The sequence below is a fragment of the Orcinus orca genome, chromosome 7, assembly GCF_937001465.1.
Source record: "Orcinus orca chromosome 7, mOrcOrc1.1, whole genome shotgun sequence".
NCBI lineage: Eukaryota > Metazoa > Chordata > Mammalia > Artiodactyla > Delphinidae > Orcinus > Orcinus orca.
This window is the reverse complement of record NC_064565.1, coordinates 1,607,420-1,621,092: the sequence shown is the minus strand read 5'-3', so window position 1 is coordinate 1,621,092 and position 13,673 is coordinate 1,607,420. Positions and strand designations below refer to the sequence as shown.

At 44.1% G+C, this 13,673-nt stretch overlaps 1 long non-coding RNA gene across 3 annotated transcripts in view; it reads right to left on the bottom strand.

Annotated features, from left to right (window-relative positions):
* LOC125965015 (uncharacterized) overlaps nucleotides 1–13,673 on the bottom strand; it is a 482,945-nt gene that overhangs the window by 430,921 nt on the left and 38,351 nt on the right. The window lies entirely within an intron of this gene.

The following is a 13,673-nucleotide window of genomic DNA, read 5'->3' as shown; positions in this document are numbered from 1 at the left end:
TATATTTTTATACAGCAGGTTCTTATTGGTTATCTATTTTATACATATAAATGTATACATGCCAATCCCAGTCTCTCAACTCCTCCCACCACCACCCCCCCAACAGCTTTCCCCCCTTGTTGTCCATACGTTTGTTGTCTACATCTGTTGCTTTATTTATGCCTTGCAAAATGGTTAATCAGTACAGTTTTTCTAGGTTCCACATATATGCATGAATATACAAGATTTGTTTTTCTCTTTCTGACTTACTTCACTCTGTATGACAGTCTCTAGATCCATCGACGTCTCTACAAATGACCCAATTTCATTCCTTTTCATGGCTTAGTAATATTCCATTTTATATATGTACCACAGCTTTATGCATTCGTCTGTCTGTGGGCATTTAGGTTGCTTCCATTACCTCGATATCGTAAATAGTGATGCAATGAACATTGCGGTGAATGTCTCTTTTTGATTTATGGTTTTGTCTGGGTATATGTCCAGTACTGGGATTGCTGTATCATATGGTAATTCTATTGTTAGTTTCTTAAGAAATTCCATATTGTTCTCCATAGTGACTGTATCAATTTATATTCCCAACAATAGTGGAAGAGGTTTCCTTTTCTCCACACCCTTTCCAGCATTTTTTGCTTGTAGATTTTCTATGATGCCTATTCTACCAGGTGTGAGGTGATACCTCATTGTTGAATCCATTTCGTTGAGCAAGGGCTAGGTCTTGTCTATTCCATATTTGGCTTATGGAACGGTATCTGTGCTAATTTCAAACTCTGGTTTTATGCAGCACCCCAACTCACCTTCCCCCTTAAGCAAGCATAAGTTGGTTTTCTAAACTTGAGACCCTGTTCTGTTTTGTAATTCAGTTAATGTGTAGCCAAGTTCACATTCCGTGTATTACTGATACCTTATGATGTTCCTTTTTCTGTGTGACTTATTTCACTTAGAATCATCGTGCCTCAATCCAGTCATTATGCTGATACGGACCTGGTGACATAGATTTCATTGCTGAGTGGTATTCTGTTGTACATAAGTACCGCAACTTCTTTATCCATTATTTGCTCTCTGGGATATTTAACTTGTGCCATAGAAGAGATTCCAGTAAAAAGAACCATCCCAAATTTTGGGGTGGTTGTGTCTTTTTTATTTTAATTTCCCTAAGCTATAAGACCATAAGTGGAAGTGCCCTAGGCTCTGTTGCTTTGTTTTTTAGATGTTTCAGGAAACACCATACACTTCTCCAGAGTGGCTGTTGGCAATTTACATCCCGACAATCAACATAACAAGGCTCCCAGTTCTCCATGGCCTGTCCTGCCTTTCTGGATTTTACAATTTTTTCAGATGGCCCTTTCGAGCGGGGGGAAGTGAGACTTCATTGTAGTGCAGATTTCCTTTGCAAGCTTGCTTGGTTGGCCAAAAAGGGCGTATGCGTTTTTTCCTGAATATATTCAGGAAAAAACGCATACGCCCTTTTTGGCCAAGTGCTTCATTGAGGACGTTCTGCCTCTTTTCCTATGCTTTAAATGCAATTCCAGTGTACCTCCTGAAATCGTTTTCCTGCAATTCTGCCTTGCTTTCAATGCCTCTTCATAGCCTTACCTCAATATAGTTTTTGAAAATAGTTGGCGTTTATAACTCTGCATGTTTTTGAATTGCAGTGGCCCTTAGCTCCATTTTTCAGCTCTTATTTTTGTGATCTTGCCTCATAACCACAGGATTCCTTCAGGCCCTATTCTTCTTCTGGGGCACCTTGCTGTGCCTTTGGTTAATTCTTCTTACTGATGTGAATTTAGAGTGACATGTGCCCATTGAAACCGCTATTGCTAGTTTCTCACTGGTTCCCCCTATTCCCATTCATCCTCCGCACTAACTGCAGACTGTGCGATACCAGAACTTAAAGGCATTGACTCTTCATGTGGGGATGTTGTTAGTAAAGTGGCTGGAATGTCGATCCGGAGCCCCAGGAGAGGAAAAATGAGGTGCGTTTTAGAAACCTTTCCTGATCATATGGTATACCAGTTGCTGGGTTTCCCAAGCATGGTTTAGCTGTAGGAAGATTCCCTTCAACCTGGAGTGTTGGGACCCTTGGAATGAGTAGCATGAAGTATTGCATTAAACTTTTGGCAGTTGCTCACCAAAGCTCACCAATCCTCTCAGCCCCAAGTGTCCAGCCTTATGTCTTATCCAGCTGTGGGTTTATATGTGGTCAATCCAGGTTGCATCACAGCCCCTGAGCGAATTTTGTAAGAATTTTTCTCTCTTTCATTGTTTCTGCGTTTTGTTTTTAAAATTTATTTCTATAATGGGGTTTAGCTCATTTTCACTGCTGTGTTTGTGCCGCTCTGCACACACTTGATTCCCTTATGGAGATATATCAATACATGGGTTTTAAGATTATTACTCAGATATATTTCTCTGCGGTGTATAGGGTGTGTTGAGGCCAGTTCATTGAGCAAGGTGTAGATCTTGTCTAATACCTATTTGGTTTATTGAACGGTATCTGTGCTAATTTCAAACTCTGGTTTTATGCATCACCCCACCTCTCCTTTCCCCTTAAGCTGACATAAGTGTGTTTTCTAAATGTGAGACACTGTTCTGTTCTGTAATTCATTTCTTGTGCAGCCATATTTACCCTCCCTCTATAAGTGATATCTTATGATATGTTTCTTTTTCTGTTTGACTTATTTCAAGTAGTATTATCGGACCTAAATCCACTCTTTATCCTTCTACTAGCCTTATTACATTGATTTCATGGTGAAGAGATATTCCATTGTACATAAGTACCACATCTTCTTTATCCATTGTTCTCTTTCCTGGGATATTTAAGGTGTACTGAAGTTGAGGTTCTTGTAAACAGAGTAGCCCTAAACTGTGGTGTGCTTGTGTCTTGTTGATTTTTAGACTTCCCTAGATATACTCCCATGATTGGAAGTGTCCTATGCTCTGTAGCTCTGTTTTTTAGATGATTTAGGAACCACCATACACTTCTCCAGAGTGGCTCTCGGCAGTTCACACACTGCCCATCAGCGTTTAAAGGCTCCCTGTTCTCCATGGCCTGTCCTGCATTTCTGGTTTTTACAATTTTTTAGGATGGCCCTTTTGACCGGTGGGAAATGAGACTTCTTTGTTGTGCACATTTGCATTGCTTGCTTGCTTCGTTGCCCATAAAGTGCGTCTGAGTTTTTTCCTGGATATAATCAGGAAAAAACGCATACGCCCTTTTGGGCCAACTGCATCATTGTCAAAATTCTGCCGCTTTTCATGTGCGTTAAAGACGAGTCCAATCTATCTCTTGAAATCTGTTTCTTGCAATTCTGTCTTGCATTCAGATCCTCTTCTTTGCCTTACCTCAACATATTTTTGGATGTTAGTTTTCATTTATAACTCTGCAGGTTTGTGAATTGCAGTGACCCTGAGCTCCATGTTTTAAGTTGCTCTTTTGTGAGCTGGCCTCAAACCCGCAGGATTGCTTCAGGCCCTATTTTGGCTCCGGCGAGGCAGGCTGAGCCTTTCTTTAATTCTTATTCTTAATGGGAAATTAGAGTGATATGTGCCCGTCCAAACCCCTACAACTCTTCTCTCATTGGTTCCCCCTCTTCCCGTTCATCCTCCTCACAATTTGCAAAATGTGTGAAACAGAATTTTAAATGTGCTGATTCTCCAAGTGGGGAGATTCTAAGTAACGTGGCTGGAATGGTGAACAGGAGCACCAGGAGAGGATAAATGAGGTGCATTTTAGACACATCTCCCGATCACATGGTGTACAGTCCTCTGGGTTTTCCATGCATGTTTTAGCTGTAGGAAGATCCCTTGAACCTGCAGATTTGGGACCCATTGAATGGGTACCAGGTAGTATTACTTTAAAGGGTGTGCATTTCCTCACCCAACCTCACATTTCTCTTAGCGCAAACAGTTTCCAGCCTTATGTCTCATCCTGCTGTGGGTCTAGATGTGTTCAATCCATGTTGCATCACCGTCCCTGAGGAAAAGTTGTAAGAGGTTTTCTCTGTCTCTCTGTCGTTTATTTTTTCCAATTTATTACTATATTGGTTACAGCTGATTTTCAAAGCTCTGTTTCTTGCTGCTGTACATCCACTTGATTCACGTACAGAGAGACATCAATAAATTCTTTTTCAGATTCTTACCAGTCGTATATATTCTTTTCCGGTGATTGAGTGTGCTGAGTGCAGTTCTTTTAGCTACCGTGTAGGCCTTGTTGATTATCAGTTTGGTATTTGGAATGGTATCTTTGCTAATTTCAACCTCCTGGATGATGCCTCACCCCTCCCCACCTTTCCCGTTTAGCAGCCTTATGCGTGTTTCCTACATATTTGACTATGTTTTTGTTTTGTAATTTATTTCATGTGTAGCCATTTTGGATTCCACCTTTAAGTGATATCTTATGATATGTGTATTTTTCTTTTTGAATTCTGTCACTTAGAATGATCATACGTAACTCCTCCGGAGTTGTTACAACTGGCCATATTTCATTGATTTCCAGGCTGAATAATATTCCACTCTACCTAAGTACCACATCTCTATCCATTTTTTCCCTCCAGAGACATTTAAGTTATATCCTAGTCGAGGATCTTTTAAACAGAGAGGGGGTAAACATTGGGGTGCCTGTGTCCTCTCGATTTTTGTTTTTCCCAAGATATACGCCCATGAGTGCAAGTGCCCTATGCTCTGTAGCTCATTTTTTAGATGCTTTAGTAAACACAATACACTTCTCCAGAATGGCCGTTGGCAATATACATTTCCACTATAAGTCTCACAGGGCTCCCTCTTCTCCTTGCCCTGTCCTGCATTTCTGTTGTTTATGCTTTATGAGGATGGCTCTTCTGACTGATGCGAAGTGATATCTTTTGTAGTATTGACTTCCAGTGCCCACCTGTTTGGTTGGCTAAAAAAGTGTATGCCCTTTTCTTGAATATATACAGAAAAAAACGCATACACCCTTTTTGGCCAACTGCAATGTTGGCAATGTTCAGCTCCTTTTCTTGTGCTTAATGGCGAGTCCTTTCTACCTCCTCAAATCCCTTTCCTGCCATTCTCCCTTGCTTACAAGTCCTTTTCTCTGACTTTCCTCAAGACATTTTTCAGTGATGGATATTTTCAACTCTGCAGTTTCGTGAATTTTACTGCCCCTGAGTTCCATTGTTCAGCTTGTGTTTATGGGAACTGGCCACAAAGCAGTGGGATTTCCTCAAGCCGTATACTGTTTCCATGGGCAACCCTAGCCTTTGGTCAATTCGTCTTCCTGATTGGAAATTAGAGTGACATGTGCCTGTCTGAGCACCTAGGACTTGTCTCTCATTGTTCCTCATCCTTCCGCTTCATCCTCTGGACAAATTCCAAACTGTACGCAACAGGATGTTGACAGTGCTGACATCTCCAAGTGGGGAGACTGTTAGTAAAGACGCTGGAGGGGTGAACCCGAGCACCAGGAGATGAGGAGATGAGATGCCTTTTCCAAACTCTTCCCGATCAGACGGTATACCATCCTCTGGGTGTGACAGACATGTTTTAGCAGTAGGAAGAGTCCCGTTCATGTAAGGAGAACACCAGGGCTTTTTCAAAATCAGTGTCTCCCTGAAACCCAAACTGGGGAATTTTTTAAGCTACGGCTACACATATGTTCATTAAGGGCCTTGGGAAGTAGGCAGAGTCCAAACTTTAGATGATTGAAGTCTTCAGGGTCAGAAGCACTCACCACCAGCTTCCCTTAGGTTACACTTTAACTGTCATTGATAGATGATGTCAATAAAAATATCTATTCTTTTTCAGATTATTTCCCCTTATAGGTTATTGCAAAATGTTGAGTGTAGTTCCCTGTGCTATACAGTAGTTCCTTGTTGATGATCTATTTTATACATAGCAGTGTGTATGTGTTAATTCCAAACTGTTAATTTATCCCTCCTCCCACCTTTCCCCTTTGGTAATAATAAATTATAAGATTTTATACTTCTCAGAAATGGGGGAGCTGAAAGAGAGGTATCATTTTCAATGGAAAAGCATTTAAAACAAGATTGAAGCTTTAACCAAGATTATTAGATGTACATCCTTGAAAAGAAATCACTTCGTTTCTCTAATATTGACCTGACAAATAAGACAAACCTTTTCACTGAACTTGCTTATAATAAAGTGATGGAAATATCAAATGGAAGTGTTAGAAACATCTTATTTTACCCGAGCCTTATACACTGTTCTATGTTAACTACAGTTTGGCTCACACATCTGTTCATTGAGGTTACAATAGTCTCAATTTCTGTTACTGATCCTCCAGAGTGGACCCCAACAAGTGTCCCCCTGCCCAGTGTCATTGGGGCCAACAGATCGAGACTGAGTTTGGTTCACAAGCAAAGGAAACTTTATATTTTGATCAGAGAATGGAGAGGTGAGAGCATGCACTACCCCGTGGGCTGTGGGCTGGGCTGCTGTGTAGAGATCCTGTCAGAGTCAGTGGGAGGGAGGGGGCGGAGCTCTCGAGGGCCGGGTTGGCTGTAGCTCAGGCTCTATATCGCGGAGTCTGCACTGGGCCCCAGGAGCTGAGGTGTCGACCCAGCCATTCTGCACTAGGAAATCTGGTCTGAAGTGCCGGGTGTGGAACCTCTGCATGCGGGACCCTAGGAGCACGTGAAATTAGACAAAGCACAAAGGATAAAAAAGGTTAGACTTGACTTTATTGCCCAGATTCTATTTTTATCTCCCAGGGATTTTTAATGGGCTTTGCTGGGGACAAACCCCTCCTCTGCCTTTTGTCCCGTTCCTCATTCTTGGAGTGCTGAGGGTGCAGACCCTTCTTCTGTAACTGCTGAGTGCTGAGTTGGGAGCCCTCATACCCTGGGGCGAGGGTCAGAGCTTCTCCCCAGCAGCCTCCAGGTGACGTTGATTGTCCCCAGGCCCCCTGCCTCCCTGCTCGTCCACCTGAGCACCAGCATTGGAAGTGTTATAGATTCTAATGACCTTTAAGGGTCCAGGAAAGAGATGTGCACAGACACTGTGGGGGCCGGTTTCACCCCGCCCCACATTTGTTCGGCCACCTTAGGCTGACCGTTTCTGCCAGCCTAGATGCTCTGACCAGTAGTCTGCGCTTTCTTCAATTAGGCCCCTGAATTAACGTACAAACAGCACCAGGTGTCAGAGCCCTGCCCGCTCAACTCCCAGACAGTCCAGGGTCAGTGGTGATCAAGGACCATGATGGCCACTGAGTCAACAGCCTTTTGAAGTAAACAGGAGTCCAGCCGGTCTTATTGGCCACCATCATCACGGTGTCTGTAGGCTTTTCTATGGTGACAGTGTGATATACGGTTCCCCCGCCAAGATTATTAGCTCCCCTCTGGGTGCAGTAAGTCCTGCAAGCAGTAGTCTACTCTTTTGGGACACACTCTTGTTGTTTTATGAGAGAAACTCCAGGTCAAGTGATGTTCACACGAGTCGTCATGGTGCCCTGTTGCCCCCGGTTATCTCTCTGGATATTGGAGTTGGAGGGCCTCCTCACTCGAGGTCGGTGTGCCCACGGAGCGAACCCTGCAACTTCAGGGCATGGTTGGTGGTTAGGATCACCACGTGGGGTCCTTTTCCCTTAGGAGGGAGGTGGCCTTTTGGGCTGCTGATTTCCAGGTTTTTAGATACCGCCAGTATCTTGGCCAGATGTGGCAGTGGGCCAAGCCCCTTGGTGACCATAGTTTATCCTACCTGGATGGCATTCTTGCATTGTTCCATTTCAAGTGGTCCCAGGTTTTGCACTAATTCTCCAATGGCGATTCACCTTTCACCGGGAATGTAAAGGTCAAAGGGTTTAGCTAAATTAGGGAGTTCCAGGGCAAGGATCTGAATTGACTGCTCTTTCCATTCTTGAAAGGCCACTTCTGGATTCTATTCAAAAGGATCATCATCTTTTCCTTTCAGTGTTTCATATAGAGGCCCAGCTAGTAGACTGTAGTTAGGGATCCAGAAGCAGCAAACCCTGGCCTGCCCAGGAACCCCTAAGCTGTCTTCTAGTTTTAGAAAGGGGTAAGGCTGAAAATGGTTTCTTCCCTTTCCTGGGATGGGCTTCTCTGACTTTCTGTGAGAATGAAGCCCAGGCAGGTCACCGCAGTCTGTGATATTTGAGCTTTTTCTTGGACAACTTCTATCCTTTATTGGCTTGGTAGTTCAGAGGCCTCCTTAGTAGGGCTGGCGATCAGAATGTCGTCTGCGTATTGAAGGAGGGTTTCCTTTTCCAGAGGTAGAACTTTTAGGTCTTTAGCTAAGCTTTCCCCAAAGATGGTGTGGGAATTTTTGCACCCTTGGGGCCAGACGGCCCGGAAGTATTGTTTTAGTTGTATGTTGAGTCCTGCCACTCACAAGCCAAAATTTCTTGTGACTCTGGGACTAATGGAATACAAAAGAAGGCATCATTGAAGACTAATACAGAATACCATGTCCTGGTGGTTGGTAGAATGACCAGCAGGGTGTAGGAATTAGGAGCAACTGGAGGTATATCCTCGGTGGCTTCACTGACTGTCCTGACATCCTTTACAAGGTCCCCAGCAGCCCATGGGGCTCTTGTGGTCAGACCAATCCCAGAATATGGAGCTCACCTGGGCAGGCACCCCACCCCCACCCCAGCCCACGGGGCTCTCGTGGTCAGGCCCCTCCCAGGATACAGAGCTACCCTTGCAGGTACCGTGGCAGGGCTGGGCACACAGGAACCGTGCACATAGCCCTCATTGCAGAGCACCCCCAGCTCACCTGTCGCTCAGAGCTGACACAGAGCACCTCAGAGCAGGACTTGAACTAACAAACAGCAGCTGCGACAGGTCTGTGACCCTGGGCATCACTCTGTACGGCCTCCCTCCACCTGGTCTTCCAGAGACTTCCACTGCACCTGGGGCACCAGGCCTCTGTCTCCAACCACCACCCACCCCTCCTCTCCCTGACTCCTGGGTTCCTCTCATTAGGAGAGGGTTTTCTTGAAGTTGTCTCCCACTCATGGGCCAGATAAAATGATTAGAAAACAAGCCAAAGCTGCAGCCCCTTGTCTATCCTGACTCTCAGGAGCCCACACCTGTTCCTTGGACCTGGCCAGTTCAGCAAGTTCCATTTTCTGCAACTGTGAGCCCCTGAGGGGTGATGATTGGCTGACCTGGGCAGCCTTACCGTGCCGGCCAGCCCTCCCCAGGTGTGCCTGGGTTGAGATCAATATAAATACCACTCCAGGCAGCAAGAGCCCCTGCAGCCATGCCTGACACCATTTTCTCTGCCCTTTCAGCAGTCTCGGGGCTGGGCTGGTGGGAGGGAGTGAGAGGCCACGGCTTTGTGGGTGGCCCAGTGTGAGTGGGGCTCTGCTGGACTTTCTGCAGCAGTTGCCAGGCTGCCACCTGCTAAAGAAGAGGATGTGTCACCCATACCTGCTGCTGGAATTTCTCCCTGGGCAGAGGTGAGGAAGGAAAAAAGCAGTGGGGGCAGGGACAGGACGCGTATCTCAGGCAGGGAAATGGAAATCTTCCAGAAGAGCACCCAGGGCCAGGACCATCCTGGCTGGCCTGCAGGCACCAAGTCGGCCGGCATGCTGTCACTCGTGTGGCTCTATGGCCCTTCCTCTAGGCTTTCAAGTCCTTGTATATATTCAGGTGTTTTACCTGGGACGGGTGGGAATAGTTCAGCAGCAACTGGCCTGGGGCTCAGCTCACGTTTACTCACAGATGCCTCGGCATGGTGCCCCAGCTTTGCAATGAGGACGCTTGTTGCGTGGGGGCTGCTGGCTGAATGGGAGATGATTCCCCACCACTGACCAACTTCAGAATTGTTTACAACTGGAGCAAGTGCCCTGATACGGTTTTCCTCTGTGTAACTGGTTGGTTCTGTGTTTTTTTTCTCTTTTTCGTTTCTGGTTCAAGGTAGATTTTATTCCTCTTTTTTGTATTTACAGATATAAGCATGGAAATAATTTATTCATATAAATACATGTATGTGAAGGGAATAATTGTTTTTTCTGTTTTATTTTTAAATTTTATTTCTTTTTAATTTTGAATTTTATTTTATATTTTTATACAGCAGGTTCTTATTGGTTATCTATTTTATACATATAAATGTATACATGCCAATCCCAGTCTCTCAACTCCTCCCACCACCACCCCCCCAACAGCTTTCCCCCCTTGTTGTCCATACGTTTGTTGTCTACATCTGTTGCTTTATTTATGCCTTGCAAAATGGTTAATCAGTACAGTTTTTCTAGGTTCCACATATATGCATGAATATACAAGATTTGTTTTTCTCTTTCTGACTTACTTCACTCTGTATGACAGTCTCTAGATCCATCGACGTCTCTACAAATGACCCAATTTCATTCCTTTTCATGGCTTAGTAATATTCCATTTTATATATGTACCACAGCTTTATGCATTCGTCTGTCTGTGGGCATTTAGGTTGCTTCCATTACCTCGATATCGTAAATAGTGATGCAATGAACATTGCGGTGAATGTCTCTTTTTGATTTATGGTTTTGTCTGGGTATATGTCCAGTACTGGGATTGCTGTATCATATGGTAATTCTATTGTTAGTTTCTTAAGAAATTCCATATTGTTCTCCATAGTGACTGTATCAATTTATATTCCCAACAATAGTGGAAGAGGTTTCCTTTTCTCCACACCCTTTCCAGCATTTTTTGCTTGTAGATTTTCTATGATGCCTATTCTACCAGGTGTGAGGTGATACCTCATTGTTGAATCCATTTCGTTGAGCAAGGGCTAGGTCTTGTCTATTCCATATTTGGCTTATGGAACGGTATCTGTGCTAATTTCAAACTCTGGTTTTATGCAGCACCCCAACTCACCTTCCCCCTTAAGCAAGCATAAGTTGGTTTTCTAAACTTGAGACCCTGTTCTGTTTTGTAATTCAGTTAATGTGTAGCCAAGTTCACATTCCGTGTATTACTGATACCTTATGATGTTCCTTTTTCTGTGTGACTTATTTCACTTAGAATCATCGTGCCTCAATCCAGTCATTATGCTGATACGGACCTGGTGACATAGATTTCATTGCTGAGTGGTATTCTGTTGTACATAAGTACCGCAACTTCTTTATCCATTATTTGCTCTCTGGGATATTTAACTTGTGCCATAGAAGAGATTCCAGTAAAAAGAACCATCCCAAATTTTGGGGTGGTTGTGTCTTTTTTATTTTAATTTCCCTAAGCTATAAGACCATAAGTGGAAGTGCCCTAGGCTCTGTTGCTTTGTTTTTTAGATGTTTCAGGAAACACCATACACTTCTCCAGAGTGGCTGTTGGCAATTTACATCCCGACAATCAACATAACAAGGCTCCCAGTTCTCCATGGCCTGTCCTGCCTTTCTGGATTTTACACTTTTTTCAGATGGCCCTTTTGACCGGGGGAAAGTGAGACTTCATTGCAGTGCAGATTTCCTTTGCAAGCTTGCTTGGTTGTCCAAAAAGGGCGTATGCGTTTTTTCCTGAATATATTCAGGAAAAATCGCATACGCCCTTTTTGGCCAAGTGCATCATTGTGGACATTGTGCCTCTTTTCCTATGCTTTAAATGCAATTCCAGTCTACCTCCTGAAATCGGTTTCCTGCAATTCTGCCCCGCTTTCAAGTCCTCTTGGCAGCCTTTCTTCAGTATATTTTTGGATGATAGCTGTCATTTATAACTCTGCAGTTTTGTGAATTACAGTGTCCCGGAGCTCCTTTCTTCAACTCGCTTTCCTGTGAGCTGGCCCCAACACCACAGTATTGCTTCAGGCCCTAATCTGTTTCCGCCACGGCACGCTGAGCCTTTGGTTAATTCCTCTTCCTGGTGGGAAATGAGAGTTAAATTTGCCCGTCCAGACACCTCCAGCTAGTCTCTCATTGGTTCTCCCTATTCCTGTTCATCTTCCGCAGAAATTGCAAACTGGGCCAAACAGGAGGTTAAAGGCACAGACTCTCCAAGTCGGGAGAGGTTTACTAAGGCGTCTGGAATGTTGCACCCGAGTACCAGGGGACGAAAACTGAGACATATTGGAACACATCTCCCGATCACACGGATGATCATACTCTGGGTTGCACATGCATGTTTAGCTGAAGGAAGAATACCTTAAACCTGGAGAGTTGAGACCCGTGGAATGGGTACTGTGCAATATGACTTCAAAGGGTCCTCATTTGTTCACCAAACCTCTCCAATCCTATCACTGCTGCGTTTATTCCCCTGTACACATGCTTGATTCTCTTTCGGAAACATAGCAACCCATAGGTTTTAAGATACTTACTAGTCAGATACATACTTAGGCGTTTAATATGGGGTGTTGAGTCCATTTCGTTGAGCAAGGAGTAGCACTTGTGTATAACATATTGGCTTATGGAACTTTATCTGTGCTCATTTCAATCTCTGGTTTTATGCAGCACCCCAACTCACCTTTCCTCTTAAGCAAGCATAAGTTGGTTTTCTAAATTTGAGACCCTGTTCTGTTTTGGAATTCAGTTCCTGTGTAGCCAAGTTTATATTCCGTGTATTAGTGATATCTTATGATGTTTCTTTTTCTGTGTGACTTATTTCAGTTAGAATCATCATACCTGAATCCACTCATTATGCTGCTATGGGCCTGATGACATAGGTTTGATTGCTTAGTGATATTGCATTGTACGTAAGTACCACAACTTCTTTATCCATTTTTCACTTTCTGCGATATTGAACTTGTACCGTAAATGAGGTTCTTGTAAACAGAGCCGTCCCAAACTTTGGGGTGGCTGTGTGTTTTTTATTTTAATTTCCCTAAGCTATAGGACCATAAGTGGAAGTGCCCTAGGCTCTGTTGCTTTGTTTTTTAGGTGTTTCAGGAAACACCATACACTTCTCCTGAGTGGCTGTTGACAATTTACATCCCGCCGATCAGCATAACAAGACTCCTAGTTCTCCATGGCCTGTCCTGCCTTTCTGGATTTTACACTTTTTTCAGATGACCCTTTTGACCGGGGGGAAGTGAGACTTCATTGTAGTGCAGATTTCCTTTGCAAGCTTGCTTAGTTGGCCAAAAAGGGCGTATGCGTTTTTTCCTGAATATATTCAGGAAAAAACGCATACGCACTTTCTGGCCACGTGCATCATTGTGGACATTGTGCCTCTTTTCGTATGCTTTAAATGAAATTCCAGTCTACCTCCTGAAATCGGTTTCCTGCAATTCTGCCCCACTTTCAAGTCTTCTTGGCAGCCTTACTTCAGTATATTTTTGGATGATAGCTGTCATTTATAACTCTGCAGGTTTGTGAATTACAGTGTCCCTGAGCTCCTTTCTTCAACTCGCTTTCCTGTGAGCTGGCCCCAACACCACAGAATTGCTTCAGGCCCTAATCTGGTTCCGGCATGGCACGCTGAGTCTTTGGTTAATTCCTCTTCCTGGTGGGCAATGAGAGGTAAATTTGCCCGTCCAGACACCTCCAGCTAGTCTCTCATTGGTTCTCCCTATTCCTGTTCATCTTCCGCAGAAATTGCAAACTGGGCCAAACAGGAGGTTAAAGGCACTGACTCTCCAAGTCGGGAGAGTGTTAGTAAAGCATCTGGAATGTTGCACCCGAGTACCAGGGGACGAAAACTGAGACATATTGGAACACGTCTCCCGATCACACGGTTGATCATACTCTGGGTTCCACATGCATGTTTTAGCTGAAGGAAGAATACCTTAAACCTGGATAGTTGAGA